At 50.3% G+C, this 19,038-nt stretch overlaps 1 long non-coding RNA gene across 1 annotated transcript in view; it reads right to left on the bottom strand.

The window, feature by feature from the left end:
• The window catches only part of LOC139053373 (uncharacterized), a 76,323-nt gene that overhangs the window by 22,517 nt on the left and 34,768 nt on the right, over positions 1-19,038 (bottom strand). Inside the window, exon 2 of the long non-coding RNA XR_011510445.1 lies at positions 16,499-16,638. This is a non-coding gene — a long non-coding RNA (uncharacterized lncRNA). The remainder of the gene's footprint in view (positions 1-16,498; positions 16,639-19,038) is intronic.

The raw sequence follows: 19,038 nt of genomic DNA, 5'->3' as shown, positions 1-19,038 counted from the left end.
ATATTTTTGCAAAAGTAAGCAAGTCGTTTAACTCGGGAAAGGGCCACAGCTACGAGTTCGTGGAAGAAAAAGGATTGTTGTATCGCCTTTACCACCGGGCCACTGGCAGAACCTTTAAGCAGGTGGTCATACCAAAAGCATTTAGATCTCGCATATTAGAAGGGGCACATGGAAACATCATAGAAGGGCATAAAGGTATCAGGAGAACAACCAATCGTATCCTACAAGAATATTATTGGCCAGATGTACACAAAGACGTAAAACGCTTTGTGAAGTCGTGCGACAAGTGCCAAAGGACAACAGCTAAAGGGAAAGTACAGGCCGCTCCATTTCCTCGTCAATGTGTGCTTGTGTGTGCGTGCAAGAATACAAGTTCGTTCGGTCCTGAAGTCTTAGAAGCGCCGACACAAAACCCTCCGAAGTCGAGAAAGCGCCGGGGACCAGGCCACCGGAAACAAGCCCACAGAGGAGCGCGCCAGGCACGTCAACAGAGTGTTGCGTGGGAGTCTCCTTTTGCAGGAGTATTCTTTTACTGTCAAATACATAAAAGATTGTGACAATGTCGGAGCTGACTACTTGAGTCGAGTCGCGCGTAATCACCTGTTTATATATCAAAATGTGATTAGACATTGCGACATCTCAAGTGTTTAGTATTTAGTTGAAAGCGAACAGACTTGTGCGTTCGTTCTTTGACTGGGTGCAATGCCCTGTGAGCAAGATGTGTCGTGTACTCATATGAACAATTGGACAGACGTACATGACAATTTTCCTTCTTCTTTTTTTTTTCATCCCGCGTCCATGTGTTAGAATAGTTGTAAACAACTTTCTTGAAAAGGGGGGTATTGTCATAATATATGGTACGCGGGAGTGCGAAGCATAAACACATGAAGACAGTGCGCCGTGCGGTGGCGAAGAGGACCATCATCATCATCGACATCAACTTGGGAGCGCCGGCAGTGGCGCCTCAAAAAGCGTGGCGCGAGAGTGTGGCCCGTGGCCCGTGGCGTGAGCAGTGCGCGAGGCTCGGCGGTCGACGGAAAGCAGCTTCCTCGCTGGGCGTCTGGCCCATAGGAGCTATCGCCGACCGCGCCAATACGCCACGCCCGGCTGTCGCCCGCTGTCGCCCGCTGGGAGGTTACCTCGCCCCACTCTTCCGCTGGGCACTGGTCCAGGAGGGCTGGCGGTCCGGAACCAGGGCACTCGAGCGTTCGGGTGAGCGGCCACAGGGCTACCCCGCCAGCTGTGGACGCGACCCGGTGACTGCGGCCGGCTACCTGAGTGCCGCGAGGCGGTCCGACCCGGCCGTCCAACCCGGCCGTCCGACCCGGCCGTCCGACCCGGCCGTCCAACCCGGCCGTCCGACCCGGCCGACCGTCCCGGCCGTCCGACCCAGCTGTCCGACCCGGCCGTCCTACACGGCTGTCCGACCCAGCTGTCCGACCCGGCCGTCCTACACGGCTGTCCGACCCGCCGACCGGCACGGTTGTCCGACCCCGCTGGCCGGTACCAGTTCAACGAGGCCCCAGACACGGCGACACACGCTTACGCCGGAACTGTAGGCCAAACATAATCCACCGCCCCATAGATAGAGTGCATGTCGCCTATGAGGCATTTTGATACATTGTCACGTGTGTGTGCCGTTATCTGAGTTGTGTGCGTCAATACATGTCTGATGTGTGTTTTTTGCTTTGGCGTGCTGCTTCTCCCTTTTTCTGGAGTGATCCGGCCCAATAACATCACAAACTGGCGAGCTTGCCAGGATTCACTCGTGAATACAGTGAAAGGGGGCAGTTTCGCTTGAGCGCAGACACACATTAGTAGACGGCACCATGGATTTAGAGAAAATCACGGCTATAGGACTCCAAATAGGATTGTCAGGCGCAGAACTTCGCAGATGGATTGAGGCCGAACAGGCAAAACAAAGGGACGAGAGAGCTGCGGAGCGAGAGGCAGCGAAAGAAGCTGCTGAATTAGCGCGCTTAGCTGACGAGAGGCAGCGTGAGATCCTCCAGCTAAAGCTGCAGCTTCAGAAAGGAGCTCGCAATGTGCCGGCAGCTGCTTCTGAAATTTTGACTGCGCCCAGCACCTCCTCGTCATCCCTCAATCCACAGAAGTTACTTGCTTTGTTCGACGAGAAACGCGATGACTTACACGCGTATATACAGCGATTTCAGCGCGTAGCGACAGGGCAGGACTGGCCACAAGAAAAATGGGCTCTTGCTTTGAGCATGTGTCTGTCTGGGGAAGCGCTAACTGTGATCGGTCGGATGACTGCCACCGATTCATTAGATTACCCAAAGGTAAAGAAAGCTTTGCTACAAAGGTTTGAATTCACGGCTCAAGGCTACCAAGAGAAGTTTCGTAAAACACGAGCAGTAGAGGGCGAAACTGGAAGACAGTTAGCAGCAAGAATTTCAGCCTATTTTGACCACTGGATTGAGATGGCTAATGTGCCTAAAACATATGAAGGTCTACGAGATCACATGATCTCTGAACAGTTTCTGCGTTGTTGTGAGCCAAAGCTAGTAATTTTCTTGAAGGAGCGAGAGTGCAAATCCCTTGACGAACTTGCTAGCTTGACGGATCGCTTTCTTGAAGCGCAGAACTGGACAAACCTAGGAAAGGGTCCCGATAACGCAAAGGATTCTGGTGGAAAGAACATTGAAGCTCCGAGGAAACCGCAACTTATGTGCACCCTTTGTCATCGGTTTGGACATTTGGCTCCTGACTGCTTTGCCCCACCTAAGCGTATGCTGAAGTGTGAGTTGTGTGACAGAACGGGACATACAGCTGAAAATTGCCGAACTGGGTACGGGGACAACAAACCAAGTTCAGCGTGTGCACTCGCCAAAACTCAACCAGTCCCAACTCGTCCAGTGAATGGATCAAAGCGTCCAGGAAAGAAGACTCGCCGATCAAGCGACAGCGATGACAAGAACCCTGGGACTGCTATAACTTTCCTCATTGACGGGATGCCAGTGGTTGAAGGCCGGCTGCTAGGAAGAAGTGTTCGTGTATTACGAGACACCGGTTGTAATACCGCAATTGTAAGACGAGAACTCGTTCCAGAGGTGTATATGACGACAAGAACGAGCAAAGTTGTTCTTCTGGACGGCTCAACAAGCCACCTACCGGAAGCTGTCGTACAAATGAACACGCCGTACTTTACAGGAGAATTAACCGTGGCATGTATGGACGAGCCCCTCTACGACGTAATTCTGGGAAATCTTCCAGGCGTCAGAGGACCATACGATCCAGACTCTGACTGGAAGCACCCCGCTGCTCCCAACGCTGAGTCGTCGTCGATAGGGATGAAGCGTAATAAGGCGCCTAGGAAGCCTCACCATGTATCGAGCGTGGCTGAAGCAAATATTGAAGAACAAGAACAAGGCAAGATTCGTCCCTTGTGCGTTCCAACGATTGTCTTACGTGACGTAACAAAAGACGAACTCATTGAAGAACAGCGGAAAGACCCGACGCTGAAACATATTTTTGCAAAAGTAAGCAAGTCGTTTAACTCGGGAAAGGGCCACAGCTACGAGTTCGTGGAAGAAAAAGGATTGTTGTATCGCCTTTACCACCGGGCCACTGGCAGAACCTTTAAGCAGGTGGTCATACCAAAAGCATTTAGATCTCGCATATTAGAAGGGGCACATGGAAACATCATAGAAGGGCACAAAGGTATCAGGAGAACAACCAATCGTATCCTACAAGAATATTATTGGCCAGATGTACACAAAGACGTAAAACGCTTTGTGAAGTCGTGCGACAAGTGCCAAAGGACAACAGCTAAAGGGAAAGTACAGGCCGCTCCATTTCCTCGTCAATGTGTGCTTGTGTGTGCGTGCAAGAATACAAGTTCGTTCGGTCCTGAAGTCTTAGAAGCGCCGACACAAAACCCTCCGAAGTCGAGAAAGCGCCGGGGACCAGGCCACCGGAAACAAGCCCACAGAGGAGCGCGCCAGGCACGTCAACAGAGTGTTGCGTGGGAGTCTCCTTTTGCAGGAGTATTCTTTTACTGTCAAATACATAAAAGATTGTGACAATGTCGGAGCTGACTACTTGAGTCGAGTCGCGCGTAATCACCTGTTTATATATCAAAATGTGATTAGACATTGCGACATCTCAAGTGTTTAGTATTTAGTTGAAAGCGAACAGACTTGTGCGTTCGTTCTTTGACTGGGTGCAATGCCCTGTGAGCAAGATGTGTCGTGTACTCATATGAACAATTGGACAGACGTACATGACAATTTTCCTTCTTCTTTTTTTTTTCATCCCGCGTCCATGTGTTAGAATAGTTGTAAACAACTTTCTTGAAAAGGGGGGTATTGTCATAATATATGGTACGCGGGAGTGCGAAGCATAAACACATGAAGACAGTGCGCCGTGCGGTGGCGAAGAGGACCATCATCATCATCGACATCAACTTGGGAGCGCCGGCAGTGGCGCCTCAAAAAGCGTGGCGCGAGAGTGTGGCCCGTGGCCCGTGGCGTGAGCAGTGCGCGAGGCTCGGCGGTCGACGGAAAGCAGCTTCCTCGCTGGGCGTCTGGCCCATAGGAGCTATCGCCGACCGCGCCAATACGCCACGCCCGGCTGTCGCCCGCTGTCGCCCGCTGGGAGGTTACCTCGCCCCACTCTTCCGCTGGGCACTGGTCCAGGAGGGCTGGCGGTCCGGAACCAGGGCACTCGAGCGTTCGGGTGAGCGGCCACAGGGCTACCCCGCCAGCTGTGGACGCGACCCGGTGACTGCGGCCGGCTACCTGAGTGCCGCGAGGCGGTCCGACCCGGCCGTCCAACCCGGCCGTCCGACCCGGCCGTCCGACCCGGCCGTCCAACCCGGCCGTCCGACCCGGCCGACCGTCCCGGCCGTCCGACCCAGCTGTCCGACCCGGCCGTCCTACAGGGCTGTCCGACCCAGCTGTCCGACCCGGCCGTCCTACACGGCTGTCCGACCCGCCGACCGGCACGGTTGTCCGACCCCGCTGGCCGGTACCAGTTCAACGAGGCCCCAGACACGGCGACACACGCTTACGCCGGAACTGTAGGCCAAACATAATCCACCGCCCCATAGATAGAGTGCATGTCGCCTATGAGGCATTTTGATACATTGTCACGTGTGTGTGCCGTTATCTGAGTTGCGTGCGTCAATACATGTCTGATGTGTGTTTTTTGCTTTGGCGTGCTGCTTCTCCCTTTTTCTGGAGTGATCCGGCCCAATAACATCACAGCTTGGCAAGGCCAATCATGACTAAGTTAAAGAGCATGGGAGAGATAACGGAACCTTGCGGGGTGCCTTTGCTGCCAAGGGGAAGCTGGTCTGATCGTAAATCCCCGGCCGAGAGGGTAGCCGTGCGATTGGAGAGAAAGTCACGGATGTAATTGTAGGCTCGCTCTCCCAGCTGGAGGTTGGAGACCTGATCAAGGATAGCTGCATGGGAAATGTTATCAAAGGCTTGAGTGAGGTCGAGTCCGAGAATGGCTTTCATGTTACGAGAACGATCGTTGAGCAATTGATGTTTGAGCTGCAACATAGCGTCTTGAGTAGAAAGGTGAGGGCGAAATCCAATGATGGTGTGGGGATAGAGAGAGTTGTCCTCGAGGTGACTGTTGATGCGTGCTAAGAAGGCGTGTTCCATCACCTTGCCTACGCATGAAGTGAGGGAGATGGGCCTTAAGTTATTGAGGCTAGATGGTTTGCCAGGCTTTGGGATTAAGATAACGTTGGCAGTCTTCCAGGCGGCTGGAAGGGCACCACTGCGCCAGCAATCGTTGATGTAGTCAGTCAGATGGGACACGGACTCGTCATCGAGATTGCGAAGGCTTTTGTTAGTGACCCCGTCTGGCCCTGGAGCAGAACGACCGTTAAGCTTGCGTAGAGCGGCGTGTATTTCAGATACGCTGAAATCGGCGTCTAGTGTTGGGTTGGGTCTACCGATGTAATTGCTGTGTGGACTGACTTGTCCCCTGGAGATATATCTGGTGCAGAGGTAGTTAAGCACCTGTTGTGGACCTTGTTTAAGGGTCTCCGTATAAAGGAGCTTCTGCAGCCGATCCTGTTGGGTGGTGCGGGTGGTGGTATTATCAAGCAGATGTTTGAGGAGTTGCCACGAGGAAGGGCGATGAAGTTGTCCATCCACCGTGTTACACAGCTCAGTCCATTGTTGCCGGCTGAGGATTTGACAATGCTCCTCGATGGCTGTGTTCAGTTTCGAGATCTTGCTTCTGAGGCGACGGTTTAGGCGCTGCCCCTTCCATCGAGCTAGGATGGAGGCTTTAGCCTCCAGAAGATGGGCGAGGCGGCTATCCATGCGTTCAACTGAGGCATCTGTAGTTACCACCCGAGTGGCCATTTGAACATCAGTGCGTAGAGCTTGCATCCAGGTGTTAATGTCGGTAATGCCTTCTGCTGAGGTAGAACCTATGCGTATTTTTCGAAAAACATCCCAGTCGGTAATGGTGAATTCTTTAGTGGGGGCAGGGGCGGAAGCGAGTTGGGGTAAAGAGAGAGCAAGGATATAATGGTCGCTGCCCAGGTCTTGCTGGGTATTGGTCCAGTGTGCATAGGTGATATGTTTGATGAAGGTGAGGTCGGGGGTAGAGTCCCGGGTAGTGGAAGTACCGAGGCGTGTAGGAAAGGAGGGATCCGTGATGAGCGTAAGGCCTAAGTCATGGTAATCTTGCCAGAGGTTGCGAGCTGCAGCTTCCGTACGAACGTAGCCCCAGCCTGTATGGGCGAGGTTGAAATCACCGCCGATGAGTAGGGGGTGCACTCCAGCTACGTGAAGAGCCTTCTTAAAGAGGGTGAGGAAGCGACACCTTGCTTTATCCTTGGGGCTATTGTATATGTTCAGAAGGAAGATGCATTCTTTCCGTTTACGATTGGGAATTAATTCAAGGAATAGATGTTCGATGTGAGGACTATTGAGATCATGTTCAATAACAGGAATACGACGCCGTACTAAGGTGGAGACCCGGCGAAGAGGGTGGGTGGTATGGAAGGTTTGATAACCGGGGAGCGTGGTCGGGGCGTTGTTGGTTTCTTGAAGTAGGATAGCATCCGGGCGGCGGGTATGTTGGCGTAGGTATTGATTGAGCACTGGTTGTTTTTGATGAAAGCCTCGGCAGTTCCACTGCCAAATGAGGGCGTCTTGATTAGTGTGAGCCATGGTGGGAGATGGTGGATGTCGCCATCGGCGTACCGGAAGGGTCGCAGACGGGGGCGGCATGGCTAGGAGGCGTGAGAATATGAGTTTCCAGGTTGGTCACGCGTTGGACAATACCAATGAAGGCTTGCTGGATGGAGTCCAGAGCATGTTGGAAAGTGCTAATAGTTGTTTGAAGTGAGATGAGCATGTCTTTAACTTCAGAGCGGACCTGTCCCGTGGCTCCATCTTGCAGGGCTCTCTTCTTGGAGGCGGGAGTCGAGGGGGCCTCCTGACTAGCGGCAGGGACGTTCTGTGCGATAGGTGTAGGGGCTGGTGTTTGGGACTGTTTGAGGTCTCTTACCTCCTGCGAGAGTTTAGTTAGGAGATCGCGTAGGATGGCGTTCTCGCGCTTAAGCTGAGCTATTTCTGGGTTTTCTGGTGAAAGAGGAGGGTAGGTGACTTGTGTGTTGTCGATCTTACGACCCTCTCGCGAGGTGCCCATGAGAGCGTCTGCGAAGCTCACCTTGCTGTTGGTAGATGTGATGCGTGAAGCCGATGCAGGTTTTGATACGTCTTGACATTATTTCATGTTAGCGATGCACCTTTTCCACAATATTTGACTATAACAACGATCTGCGGATGTAGATGTCGATGTGAACAAGTGCACCGCTTTGATAAATCCGACGCAGAAGGCTGCGCTCGAAGCCTTCTTGAAAAAGCGAAATGTCTTAATACTGCGTAAATAGAATACAAAAAGCGATGCACCAGTGCTGAATTTAGCGACAAATTCCAATGCAGTCGCATCACCCACCGGAACTAGCCGTGCCTTTACCGGCCGCACTGTTTGCAGAACAGCGCACTCAGGCCTGCTCACCAGCCATATTGTTTCTCACTATATTACCTAGAGGAAAATCTGGCGCTGCTGCGCTAGAGTACACTCTAACTGCGCTTTGGTATGCATGGGAGTGCCGGTATATTGTGACTTCGCATTGGCATCGTTCTTCAAGAGCCAGGGAAACACAGTCCCGTCCATCACGATGATTATTTTTTTTACTAATAGAGCATGTAAAAATCTCATATCTTTATCATTACACAAAAACATATTTTGTTTAACTATGAAATCTTGTTATTGCATGTACATATGTGCAATGTAAAAAGTATCAGCGGGCCGCAAAAGTTGTCACCTTTCGTCGTGTGTTTTCTTTTCTTCGCTTGATTATGAATTGCAGGTGAGTGAACGTCAATGGAAGATGTAATATACGTGAATTGAAACATTTTATGAAGATCTCACATTAGGAATGCATTATTTGTGAAGCCGAATCCAAGTTTTAGACGAAGCCTCTTACAACACCAGCCAAAACATGCCTCGCAGACACGTACACCGTCATTCCCATGACGGCACAGGGCCCCTTAGTAAACTCCCATAGACCGTGGCGCCAGATTTGCCTCTAGCTGCTATAGTAAGAAACTCTATGCACCCAGCAGTCGGTGAGCGCTACGTGGTTTCCAGGAAATACATGCGGTCCCGAAGAAGCCACTAATAAAGATTCGCGCTCCACGAAGCGCACAACCGACGCGCACTCAACGTGGGCGCAGGTACACAAATCTACCCGCGAAAGCCCCGGGATCCTTCCAAAAAGTTTTCAGCGGCATGCGGCATGGGGCAGCGCAGGAAAATGAAAAAGGTGAATTGCGACAATGGGCCGGTTCCGCTTACTTATCCCTTTACGTGTCCCATCGAGGACAGGACGGGGCAGGTCCGGTGCTGATCTCAACCGCGTCCCTTTCCTTTTTCGTGGAAGCAGAAGGCCAAGCTGCGTGAAATTGGCCCCCACGGCAAGGGTCAGCAGATCTCTTGAATTCTGAATACTGCCAATGGATTCGTCGTGGTGCTCTGTGGCCCCAGCCGGTTCAGTTCGGAAGGTTTCGGCAGTTTCTTGGAACGTTGCCTGCACCAAAGGCAACCACTTCAGAAGAACGGGGTGGAGAGAGTGCAGCTTCATTTCCTCCTTCTTTCAAATCACTACATATATTTGTAAGGGGTCACGAGAATTTCTTGTTGAAAGTGTCCACAGGTGGTGCTTCTCTATTCGGAAAGCAATTTAGTCTGGCTCGTCCACAATCGCGTTCGACTCAGTAGGAGCAAGCTAGCCTGAGAGCACGAGACCAAAGGAAGAGTTGCTCTCTGTCATTTCGCTCTTGCTTGCCTGGAGTGCGTGGATATTATTTGAGTGGTCGCATCGCCTATCAAGACCGACGCCACGTGCAGCCGTGCGGGACCACAACTCGAAGCATCCCAGCACTCGTATAAGGTGAGTGAGTAAATAACTGTCTTTTGTCGATGCATTATATTACGGCAACGAATTTTAGGTCGACATTATATTTTGCAACGTTTTTGTGAGCGCTCGCGCAACAAGTGTGGTGGAATGTTTGGGAAATGACGAAGCCAGTCGTCAAAGTAAGCGGTTTGAATTGTTAACGAGAAATCGTGTACATGGCCTTTGCTTCTTCTTTGGTTGTTGAGAGAGACATTTTGTCGCCGAACCGAAACGGCCGAGAGTTGGACGAACGTCGTTGCTCCTTAACGCAGTAAGGTAAAACTAGCGCTGCATGCCAGATCTTGCGTGCGCATGCACGACATTTCAATGACGACCGCTGAAAACACTGGTCCGTAATTGCGAAGCGGTCGCTTTTTTTCCTCAGTGGTTGACGTCAGTGAGGCGCATGTAAAATAACACTATCTTGACAAGGTCGCTACTACCAGGGCCAGGCGCAGGGTTCGCCCAAGCATTTGAAGACGGTATTTTCATTGCGGCGCTTTTGTCCTAATAGATGATGAGATAGGGACAATGCTTCGATAACGCTGAAATATTTCAGCATACCTCGAAGTGATAAACTTAGATGGGAAGTAAAAGACGGGGCGACACACGTAATCGTTTCGGCTGTTTCTCAAGGCAAGTCGGGCTGTTATAGATGTGTTTATTCACGTTGCTGTAGAACTGCTACAGGAAGGGCGCATATTCTCTGCCAATATTTGCTGCAATACATATAAAGACAATTCAGTTGCATTAGGTACCCTATACAGTGCACGCGTTCAGAAATACTTTATTATACATGTCGGCGTCCCCCTGCACACTATGATATCTAAAATAATCACACGGAGCTATGTCTTTTCTTGAGATAACGGATATTTGTGGGACGACACCATAAGTAAAAACAAAATATATGCAAATTTCAACACTCGCCGTTCGCCTGCTATTAGTTTACTATACTGCTAAACGCTAGGCGCCGCTATGAAGGCATACATAGCGGCACAGACTGACGGCATATCGTCTGTAGCTATACCGGAATTTGTTTATCACTGTATATGCCGATAATTTACGTCTCACATGAGCTGCTTGAGAAAGTTGTTTACGAATGCAGCTTACTTTGCCGGGACCTGCAAAAGCAGCGGTTCTGCGCTATAAAAATTTACGCCCAACAGTGACGCAACAAGTAGTCGCTGCAAATGATAGGTGCGATGCAAAGCGTCTGCGCCTGCATACCACTGCTACAGACCCCTTTGTAGTCTCTCTATCGGCTTTGTCACGCCCTTATGATTCCTTGCTGTGGCATTCTTACGAGCAGGTCCTAGCACGCAGCTGAGGCAATCGCAGAAGCCATTGCTCGCGACATTGCAACGACGACGGGGCGGCCGCCTTCGTGCATGAATTTTCACGGGTCAAGATGGCGGCCGCGAAATACTTTTGCTAGAGTGTACCAGCAAGGTTTCGAGTGGGCCGAATAACCGGCTCCGCGCTTGCTAGGAGGTGAGGCGCTCCGCGTTGAAAATGCTGCGGTGGCGCTGCGGTCGAAGTGGATTGGGTTGCGCCGGAGCAGACGAAGCGTCAGGAATGTTCTCGAGCAGCTAGCGGCGGCGGTTTTCTTTGCGTAGCTCGTTCTTTTGTGATCACTGTTTTATCCTGCTGTTACCATCGAAGTGTATGGCATGCCTAATCGAAGGCATCGTCACTGCTACGCACCGGGATGTCGCACCGGCTACGCGAGCGTCCCAGCCGAGAAGAAGCTGTCGTTGTCCAGCGTCCCGAAAGATGCGGTTCGAAGGAAAGCCTGGGAGCGGAACCTCCATCGCGCTGACAAGCCTCTGGATGAGAACTGCGCAGTTTGTGAGCTGCACTTTGAAGAACGGTGCATACTTCGTGACTACGTGCACGTAGTGGCCGGCAAAAAAGTGAGAATCGCACGCGGAGTGCCCGCGCTCACACCGGAAGCAGTGCCCACGCTTTTGCGCAATACGCCGAAGTATTTGAGCTCAAAGGCACCCCCGAAACGTGCACCACGCAAGCGTGGCACGTCTACCGTGCTCGAAAGCCTGGGCTGCAAAAGGAAGAAAGCCTGCACGAGTGTACCTACGGCCGTGCACGACAGTGGAAACTGCGACGACGAGTCGGCAGTGGAGTGCACGCAATGGCCAGCTCTTGACTCAAACAATCTCAGGGACCTGAAGACCCCTTCAGCGTACTGGTCAGTGCATAATTTTTCCGACTACGAAGGCACTGTTTATGCACTGTCAAGCTTGGAAGCAAGTTCTGTCACGGTGACCTCTGAAAGGGCTGTTCTGTTCAGCCTGAGTGCGACCGAGATTACGTACAGAACATTCCTCAAGCGAAAACTCGTTGCTGAAGGTGCTGCGAAGACTGCGAGTGCAAGGTTGTGAAGTTTTATATTGTAACACGGCTCCACTTCCTGATTAAGGGCCTAAACAAATCAAATGATGAAAGGCGTCAAAGGATGAAGCACCTAAAAGTGCGCAGGTGTCTGTGACACTGACAAGCAGTACTGCTGGTTGCTTTCGCGAAATAAATGTTGACATATTTTGCATTTGAGTTGCACGTGCCATCAGTGGTTTATAATATACATCATTCCTGTCCAATTATTGGAATGTTTCACGGCCTTTTATTGCCATAACCAAAAATGTATTCATCTTTGTGCAACACCAAGAAAATATTTTGCTTGTACAACAGAACTTTGGTCACTGATAGCCTGCCTGCTCACAACGAAAAGGTTCAGAGAGAAGTAAACTGAGCGCTGAGTGGTGTTCGAATCCCAGTCTTGCACTCAGCTGTTGCGATTTGCGTACGCGGGGGCCCTTGAGCGCTCCGAATTTGTAACATTTCTCGACTTTGCGATTCCAGACTTTCATTTGGAATCGCGCCCGAACGCATTCCTGCGCTTTATTTTTGTGCGCGTCCATGCATTCCGCGTAAATCTATTTCGTTCTCGCACTGACAGCATGCTTTCGCGATTCCACTGCCTAATACACATCGTCTGGTTAAGGACTTTTTTTTATTACCTTTGCATGACGACGGATATTTCATCAGTATTCGAAGAACAAAAGTTATGGTAGACTCCGTGTAAGCTGCCAGGCCAGACATACACGCGAACTTGTGGAGTGCGCGGCAGTTGGAACTCGCCTGACGCGCACACGGAGGGGACGGTCAAGCGACTACAAGCTCTCCGAAACACCTCGGGGCCTATCTTGTGCCGTACTGCGCCAATGACCCCTGTTTGAATAAAAAGAATCAACCCGTACAGCCAAGACGCCGCAGAAGGGGCCGCAGCGCACAGCTTGCGCCGCGTCTGCCGGCGCGCCCAGCCAATCCACTTCGATCACAGCGCCCTCTATTCTCTCGACAGCCAGCGCCTCGCTTTGAGCGTCTCATTCGTGTCACTCAGATGTTCTAGTACACTCTCTACTTTTGCAACACAGTCGGCCAGATTTGCTACAAAGTTATGCGGGAAAGCCACACGCCTGAGAATAGGAGCGCGCGGCATTGACAGCAGTGTATTCAAGCGAAGCACACCGCGTCGTGGGAGGGGGGGGGGGGGTCACTCGGTGTGCATACATGACAGGAAGGAGTCCGCGAAGAAACGCGACGCTAAAAAATAGTTTTCCCCCCACCGCATCGAATGTGCACAATGCCCTCTGGAGCTCCCTGGCCATCGCTACATTACCCTCTTGACAGCTGTAATTATGCGTGATTCCCCTCAGAAGCTGCAGCTGCAGCGCTTCCCTTTTTACTAAGGTGCGAGTCCAGTGGGGACGTAGATATAACTGTAGAGTGGAGGGAAGACAAGATGCAGTTCCTATACAAGGTAAGTGGGAGGTCCGGATGGAAGGCAAGCAAGCCTATTACTATACGAGCGGGATACGCTTGGGTTCAAGGTACGGTACAGGATGTTGCTGCTATTTCTGAAAAATAAGCACCTTCCAAATATCTCAAGTGGACAAACTACGCAGCGCACGCACCAGCAGAGGCGAAATAATTAAAGCGCACTGCAACGTCCACACAACACTAGCGAAGCAGTCGACAGTTAAATTAACATTTCTGTGCCCGCCGGGGTAGCTTTGCTGATATTTCATTCCTAGAGGTCGGGGATTTTATCTCAACCGCGGCAGTCGCATTTCGGCGGGGACGAAATAGGAAACGCACTTGCACTTAGATTTTGGGACACGTTCAAGAGACCCTGAAACGATTTTGACAATTTTCTACAAACGTACTGGGTCGTTAGAGTGGGTCCTTCTGGTCATTATTTGACGCATATAAGTGCTGCGCGTACAGCGTGTAATTTATTATAAAGTGTTAAAGATACACATCGCGTCTGATCGCAGCACACTGCGCAGTGGAATTTTAAGCCACCCCTACCCATATGGTGCAAATCACCTCAATGAGGTCAGGGGGCGAGCTATCCGATTGGCTGACCAAGGCGCGTGATAGATAATTTTTCCAACTTAATGGAAAAAAATATGATGTTCGTAGTGGTTGGAATGTTAGTTAATTTGTTTTTATGAAAAGAATGTAACACAAAGAGAGCGCACAAAAAAGTTTTCTGCAAACTTAAGCACTTCCTGCAGCCAGCAAGTGTCGTCTGCTTGTATTACAATGTGCTCCGTCTTTGACGAGAACTCCGCCGTCAGTGTCGGTCTGTTTTTTCGCGAGCGCTATGATTCGACTTTGTTGCGTTGTGGACCGCAAACGTAGCGGCTGGCAACATGTCAAGCTGCTACATCGTGTCCCTCTGTTAGCAAGTAGACGAGCGGACTGACTGTAGTGCATCGGACTGCCGCTATCCGATCGGCGCAAGGATTTGCGCGATTGCAGCTAACTAAGATTACAAACGCAATAGCGTTTCGCGAGTCACGTATTAGGATAAACGCAACCGCAAAGGGGACAGGGCCTGGCCGTGTCCCCTTGCGTGTCGTTTCAGAGGCTGAAGAGAAGTGCAAATGTGAATGGTCTGCACGGTGAAGCCACCTGGTTGCATAGAGCTCAACCAGACACTGTAGCAGTAACAAACTGTATTCTTTGCTGCTGGTGTAAAGTTTTCGCAGGAGTGTAATTGTTTACACGTTGTGTTTGTAAATGTTCAAAATGTTTCACACTTGGTTAGAGCAATATCAGCTCTTTGGCTGGTTAAGCTCTGCGCCCACGGGTGGCTGGACCGTGGAGACCAATCAGGCAGCTGACGTACATCTACGGTTCATCAGTTCCTTCATCAGCTTGAATTTATGCTTCCACCGTTCTGTCGAAACGTTCCGCTAGTGTGCGTTTAACTGAATACCAGAAACATTTGGCGCTGCGACAGAATGCTCGCAACGAACGCTGCTTCGACAGCTCTCGCTTGGGGTTGATGGCCAACCGGCTAGCGGAGAGGTTTCGCGCAAACGGGGGGGGGGGGGGGGGGGGGGGGGCTCGAACATATTAACCTGAAGTGGACGATGTGACGTCGAATCGTGACGCTGGACCAGAGAAGGCGAAGCTTAGCCGCGATGGCTAGGCGAGCGAGTTGAGGAGGAACAGAATGTCAAGGGAGGAGGTTACCTTGTAATCACTTGTAGCTCCATTAATAAGTAACGCTTCGCTTAAATTGTGGTGCGAATGTTCCACTTAAGCTGCACCCTACGCCTCTGCAAAATTTGTCTGAACCGCTTCAGGGGCCCTTTAAAGGACATTAGAGTGTCAAAATTAACCCGGAGTCTGCCACTACGGCGTGCCTCATAATCCAATTGTGGTTTTGGCATGTAAAGCGCTATAAACCAATTAAAGTTTAATACCTCTTCCACAATGCGATGTGCCATGCGAGGCAATGCCTGTGGTCAAACCTCTCAGAGGTTATGAAATATGGCACACAAAATGCCTCAAGCAAACATCTCTCCATGTGTCTTCTGTGTACTACAAAGACAAACAGTAATGGTGCACGGAAGGTAACGTTTAATACCAACTAATCAGTCTCGTGTTAGGCTAAACGTTGCCGATATTAAGCTTTAGCCATGAACATCGGCGCTAATCGTCAATCAAACTATCCAGCACGAAATGCTTCGCCTACATCTATTGCCACAGTGCGTGGATATGCTATAATTTTTAGTAGTTGCTTTCTTTTCTCTATTTTGTAACTAGCCTGCGAGTAAAACTCAATCCGTCATCCGAAATTGCCGTGACTAGACTTTACGCTTTCGTGACTTAGTACTGTGATAGTACCTATGATAGCCGTCTACCTATGATAATAACCAAGAACCTGCGTAATCGCAAAAGTTGCAGACGCTGAGTCTAGCACGAACTGGAATCTCTTGCCTGATGCCTTGAATGATTCACTATATGGAGGCGATTTGTGCATATGGGCATCTGACTCGAGTACTCAAGCCGTTCATTAAAATCTACAAGCTGGCCTAACACAAATTATTTCTTTTTGTTAGAAGGAAAGGTATAATTATTTCACATGAGACAACTGCTTCATTTCCTTTTAGAAGGAAATGCCTCAATAAGTTTGTGAATGTTGCATAAATGTCTTGCATAAATGTTGGCAGCCAGCGGTTTTCGCGTTTCCTCAAATGAACGGTGAAATCGCGATGAACACCGGTGTCGTCATATTTACGCTGGTGCTTTCACGACCAGGGTTCAGTGCCCCAGGTGCATATTGAGCGAAGCAGAGCGCAAGGAAGCATTTGATTTTTTTTTTTTTGCGTCACCGAGAGGCCAATGTTAACAGCGGCCACTGCAACGTCGACGTCCCCGCACTTGAGTTAAAGAACGCATGCGTCAGCAACGCCGTCAACAATTCTGCTTCTGGCTTGGAATTCCGGTGGTCAGGACAACATTCTCGGCCCAATGGATGGACGGGCGGCCAATTTGTTGTTGTAAGTGGCCACACGGCGCACTTGAACGACTGTCGCTTCCAGTAGGACACTCGTTGGAAGTCGGTTGCGGCTCTGCACTGCAAGTCTCCGCCAAAGCGATGATCTCTGCTTTCGGCATTGCACAATCCAATTCAATGTCTGGGGCATGTAGGCTTACCATTGAAGGACACGATTGACACGTGTCAGTTTCTTGCGGCTTGTTGCAGCCTGTCGATGGCGTGATCAATTTCATAACTTCCGCTTGTTTAGGAGAACCATTTCGCCACGCAGTGTTCGATCCGTGGTATGGCTGCGATGCTGAAATGAAAAGTCATTGTTTCAATTTGTTAGCTAGAAGGTTTCAACAGCGGTTGCACGCGGTAGTGCGACGTACACGAGCCGGAGAGGCTGCCTCTTATCCTAGTCGTGCATAGCCTGTGATTCGGAGCCGCGTAACAGGTTTACTACATCGAAATCGCTACCTTTTACCAATGTCAGTTACATTGATCATTTATAATGCCCTATTTGCCTCGCATGCAAATTATTGCCATCTTGTATGGGGCACGACATCAGCTTCCAATCACTCTAAGATACTATTGATGCAAAAAAAGATAATACGCGCTATCGCAAATGTGCCATACAACTCACACACTGAGCATCTTTCTACCAAGTAAAACATAACAAAAAGTCATCATCTCGACAAACAAACCCTCCTACGCACCTATTAGTTTCAGGTAAAAAATAGAAGCAACCTAATTACAAATATAGCAAACTTACGGTCATCAAATTACGGACGAATTACGGCCATCAAATGGTCGCAAATACCTTGCCACGGCTAATAAATTCTTACCTAGAAGCCGGCATTGACATCCATGCCCTGACACCATCGGAGCTCATCTGTCTGGTGAAAACTACCATTTAAATCGCCGTGATTCCATAAAACCATATGCATTCAATGAAAGAAATGTAATTCATTTTGACGTAACCCACTGTTCTTTATTTTTTTTCATTTCTGAAAGTGTTCTTTGCCACCGTTCTACGAATATGTAAAGGGGGCCAGGGACCACTCAAGCTGCCAATAAGCAGCTTTTACCTTGGCCCCCTCCATTTGCTAGTAAATGGGCACAAATAAAATGAAATGAAATCAAATGAAATTTGTGGATGGTCATTGCATTGGCTTGTAAGAGGGGAAATCTGACTCTCTCGTAAATACCGTTATCGCGCATGTGCGAAGTTACGGTAACATTGCGCCTGCCTATGGGTACCCACTGGGGTCGCACTGCAGGCTGGCGCCCTCTAGCGTGTTTTGCCTTGTCCTTTGCGACGACACCTGCCGATGCATGGTGTATCCACACGACGGACGGCTCCTCGCAAATCTGTGCCGCGGACGCTTATTCCGCCGCCCGTCCGGCTGCGAAGCGCATCCAGACGACGGACGGACTGAGTAGGCGACCGCGCCGGAAAAATAAAGATGGCGGCTACGCCCGAAGCGACTGCCGTCCGCCTCGAACCTGTAAAGTCGTCGTCGTACACTGTGAGGCCCGTAACTTTCAAACTGAGGATTGTATTTGGTTTAAATTTGTGTCCAGAAGCTTCGACAGCAATATATTTGTGATGAGTGGGCACCGTTTCCGAAAGCGATACTCAGATTCTCGGCGTGTAGGCTTAGAGCGGCTGTATTGGCTGAACATGGCCTCGAAGATGTTGCGGCGGCCTGGGCGGATCTCAGTGGCCGCAAGTTAACATGATTGCTTGTTTCTACTCACTCTAGATGGCGCCATCGGTGTAACAAACACTTTGTCATAGGTGTTTTTCACTTTGAATGAAAATAGAGATCGAAAGGAAACGACGGTTGGCCGCAATGGCTGTTGTTTTGTCCGAATTGAACACGAATGGTGTTAGCAGCGATGAAACTGTTTCAGAAATATACCAAAGCAGCGCTTGTTGCCAGACTGTAGAGCATGCTAGGCTAAATCCGCAGCATTTGAACCCCAAAATCCGGATGCGAAAAATAGCTCGGCATTTTCCGTCCGTGGGGGTCGCGGACGACGCGCGGACGGCACAAATCCGTGACGCGTCGTCACGTGATGCGCAGTCCGTCGCGGAAAAGACGGATTTCGTCCGTCGTGTGGATCCACCATAAACTCCCGAGTCACAGACGCTGTGCATAGTCGTTCTCGTTATTTCCGATGTTGCTTAGTACAGCCGACTTTGCTGCGGACTAAGTCGTCTTTGTTGACTCTTAACAATGGTACGTTCTCCAATGCAAGATTTGAGGTCTCTGGGCACAGAACACGCACAGGCATGTCGTTCATTTACTCACTCCCCTGGCGATGAGAGCGAAAGAAAGCATTGCTCATTTGCAAAGGTTTCTGGCGGGGATATTTCTTGCGATCGTGTTTCGTTACGGGAACTGCCATGAGCGCCAGAAGTGTAAGGTCAATCACCCGTTTCTTGACTGTGTCGGTTTGAGTGTGTCGGACTGATTCGGTTGTAGCCTTTCCTCACCTCCTCCCTGGGCAGTCCATGCAATGCTTCTGTAGGGGGAGGGAGGGGAGTCACACCTAATTACGGCGTCCTAATTGCGTCCTAATTACACCTAATTGCTGCTGCGCTGCGTTGCAGCAGCAGCAGTAGAAAAGGTGAAGAGGCAAAAAAAAAGCTTAGTTTTAAAGCAGCGCTGTCGCGTCCCAAATTTTTGCGGTTAATGAATGAAAA

This window comes from Dermacentor albipictus, unplaced genomic scaffold (assembly GCF_038994185.2).
Source record: "Dermacentor albipictus isolate Rhodes 1998 colony unplaced genomic scaffold, USDA_Dalb.pri_finalv2 scaffold_104, whole genome shotgun sequence".
Classification (NCBI taxonomy): Eukaryota; Metazoa; Arthropoda; class Arachnida; order Ixodida; family Ixodidae; genus Dermacentor; species Dermacentor albipictus.
Note: the sequence above shows the minus strand (reverse complement) of the source record. Positions and strands in the feature narration are given on the sequence as shown.